General features: G+C 35.9%; 1 long non-coding RNA gene across 1 annotated transcript; it reads left to right on the top strand.

Moving 5' to 3' along the window:
- Nucleotides 1–569: 569 nt before the first annotated feature.
- Nucleotides 570–11,597, top strand: LOC103160000. The gene is made up of 4 exons (XR_003484773.2): nucleotides 570–614; nucleotides 4,250–4,351; nucleotides 6,244–6,396; nucleotides 11,320–11,597. It is a non-coding gene; the product is annotated as an uncharacterized LOC103160000 (long non-coding RNA).
- Nucleotides 11,598–11,905: the final 308 nt, after the last annotated feature.

Raw genomic sequence — 11,905 nt, 5'->3', positions numbered from 1 at the left:
GAGCTTCGGGTACTGACCTCAATCAAGTTGAGGATTTCAAACAAGATCTTAAATCTAACATGGACTGGATACAATCCATTCAAGGCTTTCACTATACTAACATTTTCTTCCTATAGGACCCCACAAGGATGTCGTCGTCCCATTTCAGCAGGAAGTAACTTGGAAAATGCTATGTCCCTTTCCCCCATAGCTGTCACTTAGGATAGTGTATATACCTAGTTAGGGATAGCTTCCTATTGTTTATGGTTGGGATTGTAAGGAGGTGTTCAGGCTTGGATACCTCTTTCAGATGACTTTAGGGTTTAGTTAAAATAGATAGTTAGGATGTGACATTAGCAGATTGTTGTATCTTCTTATATTTCACCTTTATGATTGGTAATTTTGGATACTTTACACTGTTAAGTTTTAATCCTCTTTTAGAATAAAAGGGGAATTGTAGGGGAACCTGTAGCCATGCCTGCTTTGGGGCTGGCTAAAGGTATGCCTGACCATGCCTGCGAGGGCATGGTCAGGGTGATGTAGAATGAGAGGTTCAGGTTGCTGTGTTTCACTTTCAGTTTCACTTTTCAGCTTGCTGTACAGACTGCTGCCACACCAGCTGGCTAGGTCGCTCTGTAAGTAACGCTTTTCCCCATTGCATTTCTACCTGACTCCATATTGGTAATTTCCCCACTTTATCACTGTGATGGAGCCTACTTGATCTTTCTGGGTGATTTTTCTGATATGTTCTTGGATTCAATTTGCCAATATTTTATTGGCAAATTGAATTGGCAATATTTTGCATCTATGTTCATGAATGATATTAGTCTTTAGTCCTATTTCTTAGTTGTGTCTTTGTGTGGCTTATGTACAAAGGTGATTGTAGCCTCTTAAAAAGAGTTTGGCAATGTCCCTTCTGCTTCTGCTCCAGTGGAATTCTGCACTAAAACCAACTGGCTTGTTGCTTTTCTTGTTGGGAGACTTTTGATGACTGCTTCTCTTTCTTTAGTGGTTATATGTCTTTTTAAATTGCTTATCTGTCCTTGATTTAATTTTTCTAAATGATATCTCTCGAGAAAATTGTCCATTTCTTTTAGGTTTTTTTAATTTTGTGAAGTGTAGGTTTTCAAAGTATGACTTGATGATTCTCTGGATTTCCTCAATGTCTGTTGTTATGTTCCCCTTTTCATTTCTTATTTTGTTAATTAGCATGCTCTCTCTGCCATTTGGTTAGTTTGGATAAATGTTTTTCTATCTTGTTGCTTTTCTCCATGACCCAACTCTTTCTTACGTGAATTCTTTGTATTGTTTTCTTTGTTTCCTCTTTATTGAATTCAGCCCTCAGTTTGATTATTTCCTGGCATCTACTCCTCTGTGGTAAGTTTGATTCTTTTTGTTCTGGAGCTTTCAGTTGTGCTGTGAAGTCTCTATAATAAATATTCTCTAGTTTCTTCAAGTGAGCACTTAATGCTATGAACTTTCCTCTTAGCAATGCTTTCAAAGTGCCCCATAAGTTTGGGTAGCTGTGACTTCATTCTCATTGAATTCTAGCAAGTTTTTAATTTCTTTTTTATTTCTCCCTTAACCCAGAAATGGTGCGATTGTGCATTGTTCGATTTCCATGAGTTTGTACGTTTTCTGCAATTTGTATTGTTGTCGAATTCTAACTTTAAACCATGGTGATCGCATAGGGTACAGTGGGTTATTCCAACTTTTTTGTATCTGTTGAGGTTTGCTACGTTACTGAGTATGTGGTCAATTTTAGAGAATGTTCCACCACATGTCACTGAGAAGAAGGCATATTCCTTTATGTTTGGATCGAATGTTCCATAGATGTCTGTTGAAACCAATTGGGTCATAACTTCTGTTAGATCCTTTGTTTCTTTGTTAGGTTTCTGTCTGGTTGTCCTGTCTAGTGGTGAGAATGAGGTGTTGAAGTCTCCCACTATAAGTGTGTGAAGTTTTTTGTGTGATATGAGTTTTAATAATGTTTCTTTTATGAATGTGGATACCTTTATATTTGGTCCAGAGATGTTCATAATTGAGACTTCATCTTGATGGACTTTTCCTGTGAAGAATATGAAATAACCTTCTTCATATCTTTTTATTGATTTTAGTTTGAAATCTAATTTGTTAGATATTACGATTGCTACTTCCAGCTTGTTTCTTGGATCCATTTGATTGGAAAATATTTTCCCAACCCTTTACTCTGAGGTAATGTCTGTCTTTGATTTTGAGATATGTTTCTTGTATGTAGCAGAAGGAAGGATTCTGTCTTTTTTATCCATTCTGTTAGTCTGTGTCTTTTTATAGGTAACTTAAGCCTGTTGACATTGAGAGATGTTAAAGACCATTGATTATTAATTCTTCTTTGATTTGGATTTGTTGTTGGTGGTGGTATTGTGTGTGGATTTCCCCCTTTTTTCTTTTGGTGTTTGGTAAAGTGGGAGTATCTATTCTCTATGCTTTTGTCAGTGTAATTATCTTCTTTGGGTTGGAGTTTTTCTTCCATTAATTTCTATAGGGCTGGATTTGTGGATATGTGTTGTTTAAATCTGGTTTTGTCATGGAATATATTGTTTTCTCCATCTATAGCGATTGAAAGCTTTGCTGGTTATAGTAGTCTGTCTGGCATCCATGTTCCCTTAGAATTTGTAGAACATCTATCCAGGACCTTCTGGCTTTTAGAGTTTCCCTTGAGACATAGTGTATAATTCTGATAGGTTTGCCTTTATATGTTACTTGGCCTTTTTCCTTTGCTTGTCTTAATGCTTTTTCTTTATTCTGTAAGTTTGGTGTTTTGATTATTATGTGGTGAGGGTACTTCTTTTTGTGGTCCAGTCAACTTGGTGTTCTGCAAACTTCTTATACTTTCATTGGAATATCCTTCTGTATGTTGGGGAAGTTTTCTTCTATGATTTTGTTGACTATGTTTTTGTACCTTTGAGCTGTGTTTCTTAACCTTCTTCTATACCTATTATTGTTAGGTTTGACCTTTTCACAGTGTCCCATATTTCCTGGATATTTTTGATTAGGGGTTTGTTGGAATTGAGATTTTCTTTAGTCAATGACTTTATTGCCTCTAGTGAGTCTTCAACACCTGAGATTCTCTCTTCCATCTCTTGTATTCTATTGGTTGTACTTACATCTGTAGTTCCTGATCATTTGCCCAGCTTTTCTATTTTTCAGAGTTCCCTCATTCTGTGTTTTGTTTATTCTTTCTATTTCAGCTTTCAAGCCTTGAACTGTTTGAATAATTTCCGTCACTTGTTTGGTTGTTTTTTCTTGGCTTTCTTTGCATTCTTTAAGAGATTTGTTTATTTGTTGGATTTTTTGGTTTGTCTTTTCCTCCATTTCTTTAAGGGATTTTCTCATTTTCACTTTGAGGGTTTCTATCATCTAAATAAATGTGATTTTTTTGGTCTTTCTCTTCAGCTTTATCTGTGTTGGGATGTTCAGGTCTTGCTGGTGTAGAGTCCCTAGATTCTGGTGGTGTCGTATGGGTGTTTCGGTTGTCAAGCATGTTCGCCTTCCCATGCCTTCTTTGAGTGGGTATAAGTAGGGTATCTCTCCTCTCCTCTCTCAGGGGTATAGGTGAGCCAAGACTTCAAGGTGGGGAACTCTGGATGGTCTGGCCTCTCCTGGTGTTCTCATTCAAGAGGAGCGCATAGAGGGTACAAGACTCAAGTGGAGGGCAGTGGGCATAAGGGCAGCCAATAATGAGGTGTGGCCACACTCTGGATGGTCCTACCTGCAGGGACGGGTCCACTACATGCTGAGTGGACCCAGGAAATTCCGAAGAAGGGATAGGGGGAGTTGGGCCCCAGCAGAATCCACACTCACTTCAAACATTGAGATTAATTTTTAATACAGTTCAAACAACCTATAAAGTTTCATTATCACTGGATGCTTTCATCATGGCAAAATCCATGTTCAAAATGTGATGCGCAGGTAATACTGGAATGTTGGACCTTGAGACACAACTAGGAACAAAGGATGGAGCCTTGGTAAATGGTATTATTGTTCCACGAGAGACACCCAGGTCATTATCTTGCCTTTTTGCCATGTGTGGAAGCAGCAAGAGGAAAATGTCTATATGCCAGAAACTAGAAATGAAATGATATTCTCACCAGGCACATCTCATGCTAAAGCCTTGACCTTGGGCTCTGCAGCCTCCAGAACTTAAAGAAATAAAACTCTTTTGTTATTAGCCATCAAGCCTATAACATTTTCTTGTAGCAAACTGTATCAGATATGTCATGTTTCCTAGAGATGCAGTACAGTTATGCTACAGCCAAGATAACCCAGGAACAGAGACTGATAAAAAGAAGGTCCAACACATCTGCATGAAGCAGAAAATTAAAACTTAAAGGTAATGACACCAACTCTTTTAAGGATATTTTCAATTCCAGCTGTCCATCTGCCTCATTTCTCAGCAGGAGTTATCATTCGGACTAAAGAGTATTCACAGGAAAATGTGACAGCCAGAATATTCAGAGTACTTAAATTTATTTTTCCTTTTGTAAATTGGTATCGAAGGGAAATAATGAATTAACATTGTATCGTTGTAAAAATTTCACTAAGGGTAACTATATTGGTTTCAGTGGGATAGACTCAATTATTCACTAATAACTCTGAAGCAATTTTCTGGACCAGAATCTTAGCTCAGGCACTGCATGAATTACCATCTCCCAAAACATTTGCTTGCTGTCGTAAATTGTTGATGATGATCATTAGGCTGGTTGTTGATAGTAGAGGAAATAATATTAAAAGTTCCATTCTGTCCCTTAATTCTTTCAAGTACGAAACTCTTCTGAGAACTGGAGAGAGGTTCTCTGGGATTAAGAACACTTGCTTTTCATGCAGAGGACACAGTTCCTGTTCCATACACCTACATATCATTCACAATCACTCATTATTCAAACTTCAGAAGACCTGATTCCCCTCTCCAGCTATGGGTGTTTCAGGAAAATCATGCATATAAACACAGATGCTGGTAAAATACTCATACACATAAAATAAATGAATCTAAAAGGGAAATGTTTATTATCAGAATGTGAGTTTCATGCTGTAAAAAAATGAACAAAGTGTTTTGGGTGTATTTGTTTGTTTATGCACAGATTGGATATACAGAATGAAATAGGAGTTGAAAAAATTAACAATTCAAAACAGACATCCTATTCTTTTGAAGACTTTGAAAAATTGAAGTGTACAGGATAACATTTATTTCTAAATGCCTTCTTATGGCTGGTGAAGAAACTTATGAGAATGAGTTTTTTTTCTCCAGGCAGTAGTGTCAGAAGTAAATTAGGAGGCTTAACAGTTGCTACCAGGGTTAACTTGACAGTCACTACTACCAGAGTGAAATTCCAAGAAATAGTACTTAAATAAATTTAAGTACTCTGAAATATTGGATTTCTGACTATATTTCCAGGGACAAAAAGAGATATTAATATTGTTAATAATTTGAACTGGGGATACTGGCATTTGCTAATATTTGTAGATATAAATTCAATCTGCTAGTGTTTAGTACCTAATTATTGGACAACAAATCACCCTGGAACTTTGCTGGTGAAATTCTAGTGGTATCTCAGAACACCATCATCACCACCAAGCACTTTTCTTGACAAAAATCGTCAAAAATAAAAACCCTGAAAATGGAATTAAGTTAATTAACTCAGGTAATTTGGAAAAAATGTGACACCAAATCACACACTGATAATGTCTTCCATTCTCTCTTATGTCAATATATGCAGAGACAGTAACAAGGAATACATGACTGTTATTCCAATTTATTCATATAAACCAAAGAACTTTATTTTTGTTTTATAAGTGACTTCTATACAGTTGTATTGTGTTGTGATGGTAATTGGCTCTATGCATAGATTCTTCTTAAATTATTTAAGTCTCCAAGGTGTTGAGTATTTGTGTATCTGTACATGTTTGGTTAGATTTCAGTAGTTTTCTTTGTGTTGGTCATTTTTTTGTAAAGGCTTACAGCTAACTGCAATGTATTACATAATTGCATTTTTGTAAAGACTCACAACTAAATGATCTACTAAAATTCTACAGAAATACAACTCTTGTCAAAGAAACTTAAGCAATATTTTTTGAGATGCTAGGATATTTTCCGCAAGATAAATGAAATGGGCTTCAAGGATACTTGACCTAAGAGCCAACCTTTTTACACCTGTTGATAGACCCCGCCTAAGTGGTTGGTTAGCACTAACTTCTTGACATCTGCCATTTATCCCTGCAATGTAGGATCAAATGATAACAACAACCATGAATCTATCCCAGAACTGTGGAGTTATGGAGGGCAAACAACCATATGGCTAAACAGCAATGTCTTCAAAAAATATTTGATCAGAGAGTTGTCTGAACTGAAATAAAGTCACACTGGCCGAACTAGTACTGGTATGTACACCTAACACTTAGGAAGCTGAATGAAGAAGTTTGTAAATTTAAATCCAGTCTAGGATTCATGGTGAGACTCTATATCAAAACAAGATAGATTTTTTTTTTTTTTTTGTGGCAGCCCATCCAAAAGTAACAAAAGGCCAAGAAGTCGGTTCTCATGTGAGGCTACCGGATACTAAATAATGTGCTCTAACCTTCGACCCATTTTGAGTTCTGTTGAATGTTTGTTTCAGACACAGACATACTGCACCTCAAGATTGAGTTGATGAAACTGAAAGTTAAAGATTTATAAATGGCCTGGAAAAATGAAGACATTCTAAAGAGACTTTCTTGTCTGTCAATCTGACTATCAGACTGTTAAAATAAGGAACTCCAAAGAAATAGTTTCATTTTTTTTGTTTTTTGTTTTTTGTTTTTTGTTTTTTTCAAATATCTCATGCTAGGAAAGTAAAGGAAGAGAACATTAAGCAGGGGAAGGAGCTGAATCAGAAAAGAGATTTTGCAAAGTTCTGTAGGAGGCCACTATAAACCTGAAAATGAGGCGTTATGGTGGGAGGAGCCACACCTTCAGGATTGCCTAGTTGTGTATATCCTTGGCTCTCCATTTAAACTTTGATTGATGGGTTTTCTGGATCTCCTAGTCCTTCTTCCCAAAGTGTGCACACTGAAATCTTCCCTTTCTGCTTTCTACTAAGGAGAGGGGATTCTTGGAAAACTGGGTTGAACACAGAAGGCTACCCAGGCTGAAATCAGGCACTCTCACAGGCTCTGAGCACTGTGTGGATACCCTAACATGGCTTATTGCTTGGTTTTGTCCAACTATTTGAAGATGTTCGAATTTTGTTCTTGCCACCTAACTCTGAATTCCACGTACAGCTTACTCATTCTATTTTGTAATTTCTGATTGGTTATGGCAGGTTCAAATGCTCCAAATGATAACAGTGATAGTAAACACAAGGAGGAGTGTCACTTCCTCTGACATCAGGCTTTTAAACTGCTTGTCCATAGTATTAAAAAATATGCAGATTTTATGCCGGGCGTTGGTGGCACACACCTTTAACACCAGCACTCGGGAGGCAGAGGCAGGCAGAGCTCTGTGAGTTCGAGACCAGCTCTGGTCTCCAGAGCGAGTGCCAGGATAGGCTCCAAAGCTACACAGAGAAACCCTGTCTTGAAAAAACAAAAACAAACAAACAAAAAAACTCGCAGATTTTTTTTCTACTGAATTAGAAGTACTCAGACAGTCTATATTGATGAGTCTTTTGTGTGCGTCTGTTGTTCCTATTTTCAATAGTATAGAGGATCTGTATGTAAGGAAGGAAAGAAATCAAGAAAACATGAAATAAGAAAGGAAGGGAGAGAAATTGAAAGGACAAGGGAGGAAGCACGGAGGCTGAGCCCACCTTCCATATTTCCTTTTCTTTATCTCCCCTTTCTGTGCTCAATTTAGTTAAAGAGGTTTCACCTGAAAGATTTGACAAGGGAAACTGCTTGCTTGGCTGATAGAGTGCAAATGGAGTCTGAGTGAGGAGTAGCCACAACCTGGCCTGTGTTATTGAGCTGAAAACAATATTTTTTTTAATAGCCTGAGTAGAAGGTAACATAAGTACCATTAACGATTTAGCTTCTCCTGGAATAAAAAGTCCCTCATTATTTTAACAAGTTTTCTCAGCCAAGAAGTCCTTAAGGGCATTATAAAGGACAATAATTGATGTGTTTTAATATGTAAGAGTACACTCTGGAAGAGAGCTGCCAGGTTTACCACCTGGGCAGAGTACAGAAAAATGAACACAGACTACACAATAGAGGCCAATTACATTTACTATCCAACTTACCAAACCCCTTCCTTGGTCTCTGCTATGTACAGATTTGTTCTGTCTGATGTGCAGATTTCATTTACTAACTTTTACATATACACTAATTAATTTACATCTATTTGCAATTATACATAAATATTTCCCAATAATAATCATATTAAAATAAAATCATACCATACAGAGGAATGACTACACTCAATAATAGCATGTTGCTTCTGTTAGCATGATACTCACACACAAAGAAAATTTTAATTAGGGGAGTTGATAACCAGTGACATTATTATATGTGTAGGTCTGAATAAAAATAGCTCCCACAGCTTATATATTTGAATGCTTAGTCACCAGAGGCAGATGCCTTTGTTTTGGGGAAAGCACATTATTATGGATGGATGTTAAGGTTTCAAAAGCCTGTGCTAGGACCAGATCCATCTGTCTGTCTATCTCTATCTCTTTCTATCTCTCTGCTTGCAGATCAGTAAGTAGCTATCAGCTAAAACTCCAGTACCATGAATGCTACCATGCTCCATGCCATGATAAAAATGGACCACACTCCTGAAAGTAAAAGAAAGTCCCAATTATATGCTTTATTTTAAAAGATTTGCCATGCTTATGGTGTCTCTAGACAGAAAATGAACAGTGACTAAGACTTATGTAGTCATCTTGCCATTTACACACGTGCATAACTATATATACATATATGGGTTAGGCATAGATGATGGGACCAGGTGGAACACATGGAGTTATGGGAATGTGAGGATCAAATGGGCTGGGGTAGAGGAGGGAAAGCAGGGAGTAAAAGCTATTAGCAGTTGATGGCTACTAAAAGAGAGTCAGTTTTCTTCAAGTTTGTGATCTCTCTAGTAGGTTGCCTATGCTCCAGCGATGTCCCCACACATTTCTTTGCATAATGGCAGAAATGAATGGACTCAGTGGGTTTAAATAAATAAACAAGTAGATAAATAAACAAATAAAACAAATATGGTTTGTGTAGTTGGAAAGAAGTGTTGAGGAATTAAAGGAATAGAAGTAGAGTGGATGCAATCAAAACAGACTACATATAACTGTTGAATTTTCAAACAATACATAAAAATACATTTAGGGAGTAAAAACAGATCCCTGTCCTTATATAAAAAATGAAGTAAGAAAATTTAAAGAAAAATAAAGATTTCTAGAAAATAAGATTTCCTCTGGATAAAAACAAAAGTGATGGTGTTGTTTTCCACATTTAGGGTGCCAGAATTCATTACATCCTGAAAAAGACACTGGCACACAAAACCAAGTTCTCCAAGAGAGGAGATGCATTTTCAGGGATGCAGCACTTTAACTGCTACCCAAGCTCCAGTGCTTGGTCCTTGACCCATGCAAATACCATGCAGCACTAAACAGACTCAGTGGGTTTAAGAAAGAAGAGCACAGGAAATTGGTAGGGAAACTGGTAGTACACAGTTGGAATTACAGAGTGCTGTTTTGCTGTTTTGCACTAAAGACACTTTGAGTGATATTATAGAATTCACAGACAACAAAAAAATAATTAAAAGTTTTAAAACCATATACCTCAGTGTTTCTCAGATAATTTGAACTGTTAGAATATTAGAGGTCATGGAATATTGTAGGTCATTGATAGGGTAAAAATTAAGGTGTCATGTCTGCATGTTTTCCCAAGTTTTCTGTCTATAGTAATATAAATTTGACCCATCTTAATTCTAGATGAGTTACTGTGTCATGTTCTGACCAGATTGAGTGATTCAGGGGCACATTTCCTTTATGTTATTTTCCTCCTCTTTGTAAATAACCATGGCTCCAGCACAGAAGAAAAGAATTCAAAGCCAGCATTAGACATAAAAGAAAAATGTTTCTGTTGTGAAAATTCTTCATCATTATACTTTACTTGAGTTGTTGTATTGAAGGGTCTTACATCAGAAAATCCAATAGTCTAAAAAAGAATACAACTTTATAACAAGAAATGTAATTTCTATTCTAAAAGAACTCACTTTACTTTTACAATGAAAGAATTGTTTTCCAACCATGTAGAGAACCACATATATAAAGTCAGATAATCAAACACAAATCATTTTATTGACATTTCTTTAGAAAGTACATGAAAGAGAATTATGCAGATAGAATCATGAAGAAAGGTAAATGATAATGTGAAAACTTATATTTAAAGTGAAATTTAAAGAATTAATTTAGCTCAGAAAAATAGGACTAATTATTAGAACAAAAACAGCATCCATAAAGAAAAAAAATTGAGTCATTCAAATTTTCAATGCTTATGAAAGAACTTGAGACTTCAATGAATATTCAAGATTCTGAGTACACACACTTCAATGGAACTCCATTAAAATTTATATTAAGTAATTACTTCAAACAAATGTTTCATAGTATTTTTGTTTATACCTTATTGAAATTCTGAACTTAGTCATGATCTGTCATTTTCTTCTACTTCTTTGGTAACCAGATTTCATTATCTTGGATCTGATTTAATAGTGTTTGAGGTTCCTTCTAGAAGCTCATCAGAAGTGGGCTCAAAAGTTTCTCTTTGATATTTTGGTTTTGAGAAAATCAGTTTTCTAAGTATATATTCCATTAATTCCAAATACTTATAAGAAAAAAGGGAAATTACTAAAACTTTCATGCCATTATCATTCAATAGTTTATTACTGATCCATGTGAAAATATGTTCTGTAGCCTGGTTAGATTTTTGAAATTAATAAAAATTGGCAGCCTAATAAAAATTATGTGAATAAATTCAATTTGAATATTTAGTTTTCATTTTAATCACAGGTATTCTTCTCTATGTGTGGGAGTATATACACATGGATGTAACTGTCTGATGAGGCCAGAAGAAGACATTGGCTCTGCCTGGAGTGGCAGTTAGAAATATTTGTGAGCCACTCCGTGTGTGTACTAAGAATCAACTGAGTTGCAAAAGCAATATTCACTCTTAATTGGTGAGCCAACTCTCAAACACTTTAAATCGTATTTACAATAATAATGTAATGTGATATGCAAACTTAATAATGTAATACATATATATATATATATATATATATATATATGAACAATTTTACTAACTTTCATTTTGTGTATGGTTGACCTGCAGCAATGAAATAGAGTAATAGATAGATCTGCTATAATGGAGTGAAGGAGTCAGAAGATCCCTCCTGGCCCATGGATGGACATGATCTTTGAAGATGACAGAGTATATAGGATGTGAAGTCTACCCGAAGACAGACACCACTGCCAAACTTCATGAGTGCGTCACACGGATGATGCACTCATGGTGATACAGCAGATTTTATCACTCATACTCCTATTACTCCTCACCTTTGCTACTCTAATTGAGCCCAATAAACTCATTGGTTGACCAAGTTGGAAATATATACAAATCTCCCTTTAGTATCTCCTTGATTGGTCCATGATTACTCAGCAAAGGTATAGCCAAGACACTTAGAGAAAACTAAAACACTATCATTTTCAAACAGAAAATTAACTACATTTGAAATACAAATCTGCAATGATTGTTCTCTAAATATGAACTCATTTACATAATGGTATTTCAAAGTACTATAACAATGATAATTTTTCTTCTCCAACTATGTAATATCAGCACTTATAATTTTCCTTCACATGAGAGATATTTCCATCCTCATCAATCTGCCTCGTATACACTTAGTCACAGGCTGTAG

The sequence above is a fragment of the Cricetulus griseus genome, chromosome 4 (genome assembly GCF_003668045.3).
Source record: "Cricetulus griseus strain 17A/GY chromosome 4, alternate assembly CriGri-PICRH-1.0, whole genome shotgun sequence".
NCBI lineage: Eukaryota > Metazoa > Chordata > Mammalia > Rodentia > Cricetidae > Cricetulus > Cricetulus griseus.
This window is presented reverse-complemented; position numbering and strand designations above follow the sequence as displayed.